Source organism: Limulus polyphemus, unplaced genomic scaffold (genome assembly GCF_000517525.1).
Source record: "Limulus polyphemus unplaced genomic scaffold, Limulus_polyphemus-2.1.2 Scaffold4624, whole genome shotgun sequence".
NCBI classification, from domain to species: domain Eukaryota; kingdom Metazoa; phylum Arthropoda; class Merostomata; order Xiphosura; family Limulidae; genus Limulus; species Limulus polyphemus.
Window position 1 is genome coordinate 66,534 of NW_013670234.1, and position 2,871 is coordinate 69,404.

The 2,871-nt window shown below is 34.8% G+C and overlaps 1 non-coding gene across 1 annotated transcript; it reads right to left on the reverse strand.

The window, feature by feature from the left end:
• Positions 1-1,556: 1,556 nt before the first annotated feature.
• On the reverse strand, positions 1,557-1,638 carry Trnas-aga. Its single transcript has one exon. It is a non-coding gene; the product is annotated as a tRNA-Ser (tRNA).
• Positions 1,639-2,871: the final 1,233 nt, after the last annotated feature.

Sequence of the window (2,871 nt, forward strand, 5' to 3'; positions counted from 1 at the left end):
TTTCATCTAACAAAGCGACATAAATTTCTTGACGGCCTAATAGTTTAGACTAAGCGTTTTCTTGCCCTGCTAGGTTGTTCGTAATTGAGAAGAAAATCACTCAAAGCAGACTACTAAATGCTTGTTTTTATTGCCTGTAAACCGCTGGTTAGAAGAGTTCTTTCTGCAAAATGTCGAACTTTAAGTCAGGTGAAAACTTTTAAAACGATTAACGAATTTCCTTACATGTTTTTCGTTCTTTATATTATACAAAACTGAAATTTCTCAATAAGGGAAAAGCCTTTTTAGATAAAAAGTAATAACGAAATTCATGAGGGGGGGGGGGATTTAAGCAATATTTACTATATAGCTACGAATGTTTAATCCCTGTATAACTTGTAATATTTATACGTGCGATTTCAAGTACTGCTTTTTATGTGTTGAATTGCAAGTTTATCAAATTCAATCTTTATCCGATGATATCAAAACGAACCTAAAAAAAATCCGTGTATAAGGTGCGATTAATTCTCAGTACTGACATTAATATATGGCGACCAGAATTTTTTTCATTACTTTCACCACCGAAGATTGTTTTCACCCTTGTGTGTGAATACGTTTGTGTTGTCAACAAGATTTCTCGAAAACGGGTAAATGGATTTGGACGAAAGTTGATGTACATTTGTGGCCCAAGTTAGAAGTGACTAGTTTTTGGAGGGTTAGGATCACAGCGAGAGTATTGGGGAGGGGGGGGGGAGACCTATCTGTTAACATGGGAACCGGATTTTGATGAAACTTGGCTTGGTGGACATATGGTAAAATATTGTTCATCATTGCCTAGCTAAAAATGTTCAGTGTCGAATATACGAACAGATTTCCGTATTTTTTGAGAACCGAATATGATCAATGCTGCGTGGTGGAGGTGTACACTCTAGTGAGTGCCCGCCAAGTTCGTCAGTGTTTCTGTTAGGATAGTACTTTGGTCATCATTCAACTACTTTACTATACGTCCCCCGGTGGGACAACGGTAGAATCAAGGGTTCGATTACCCTCGGTGTGAATTGCTATAAGAAAACACACACACTTCACTATATTTTGGATTTATTTGTTTCAGTTTAGGAACTAGTGTGTTAGTATTCCACGCAATACTCATCATTTCACTTTCTTCTACGATTTATCTGACCTGGATAAGTAATAATAATATTGTCCTACCTAATCAAGTAAATATCTTGTAACGAGTTATCGAAAAGTATACTGTAGAACTGGTACATAGCTATAAGCTTTGTTAATGTTGAATCAATTATCTTAGTGTTATTTACCGTTTTATTGAAAAGCTTTGTGTGTTGACAAAATTATTAGTACGAAGTAAGGATGTTTCCACAGGTAAATATTATAAATGTCGCCAGATGGCGATAACAGTTTGCTTGAAGAGGAAAATAATATGCCATAGGTTTTACTTAATGATTTTAAAGTCAACATCGGTAGGCTATTTACAAATCACAATGGATACAATATAAAATATATTCAATAATGTAAAAAAAACAAAAATCACTTAGCACAGAATAGTAAAACTAAACATTCGCAGTCGACAGGATTCGAACCTGTGCGGGGATACCCCAACGGATTTCTAGTCCGTCGCCTTAACCACTCGGCCACGACTGCTTCTTATAATTGTTTTATCAACATTATTAAATCGTTTGTAAAGGTGATCGACAATGAATATCTGGTAAAAAGAAGTATATTATAGGTCAATTCACTAAGGAGTTAATAAACATATTTTTAATATATATATATATAATTGTGGATACAACGTTTCGGGCAATGCCCTTCTTCAGGTATCACTAACTAACGGTAAACGTAAACATTCTAAATCGAAGGTCGCGTGATGTGACAATGTAACAATTGCACGTGTATAACAATATTTACAAACAATAGAAAGTGATAAATATATATATATATATATACACAGATACATCCATATAAATACACACAAATGATTATACACATATACAAACATATGCGCGCACACGCATGCATGCACATCATATACGAATATATACTGTATAAAACATTTTAAGAATGGATAAAACCAGAACGGGAAATATTACAAAAAGCTAAAACATTCATTTATCCCATCGGGGTGGAAAGTTCCCATGTCAAAATTATTTTGTTATGTTTATTTGTAGGAGCCTTCTTCAAAACAAGAGTTTTAAAATGGCCGAGGATATGGTTGTATAAATTGAAGTGTCGGGCCACTGGTTTATCTGCGTTACAATTTGTTATGTCTGAGATGTTCTCGGGTACGTTCTACTAATAATCTACTGGTTTCTCCTATGTATAATTTTCCACAACATGAGCAAACAATAGAATATATGACGTGTTTTGATGTGCAGTTAAATTGATCCTTAATGTAAAAACTCTACTTAGGATGTTCTTCAGTCAATGTAAGAACATGTGTTACAGCGTTTTCTATTACAAGGATAGCTACCTACAATAAAATGTGTGTCTGTTGAAGTGGGTGTTTTAAGGCTACTGTGAACTACGTAGTTTCCAATATTGGTATCGTGACGGTAGGAAATTATGGGGGGTCTTGGAAAAATATGTTTAGTGGTGTTAGATTTCTTTAAAATGGGAAATTTATTTAGAATAATGTCTTTAACTTGTTTGTTGTGTGTGTGGTATGTGAGGCCTGGTACAGGATATTTTAAAGTTCGTTTCCATGAGAGATGAAAAGGAGTTGTGGTCTTGATTAACATCTGTTCTTTTTCCTTGGCGTTTATTAAGTGTCACAGAAAAATATACATCAAATATTGTTGTCAATGGACAAGAGGTGGCGCATCATGTCCTTTTCTTGGAGGTGAGGGGTGGAGAAGAATGTTATGTATCTGCACCTCC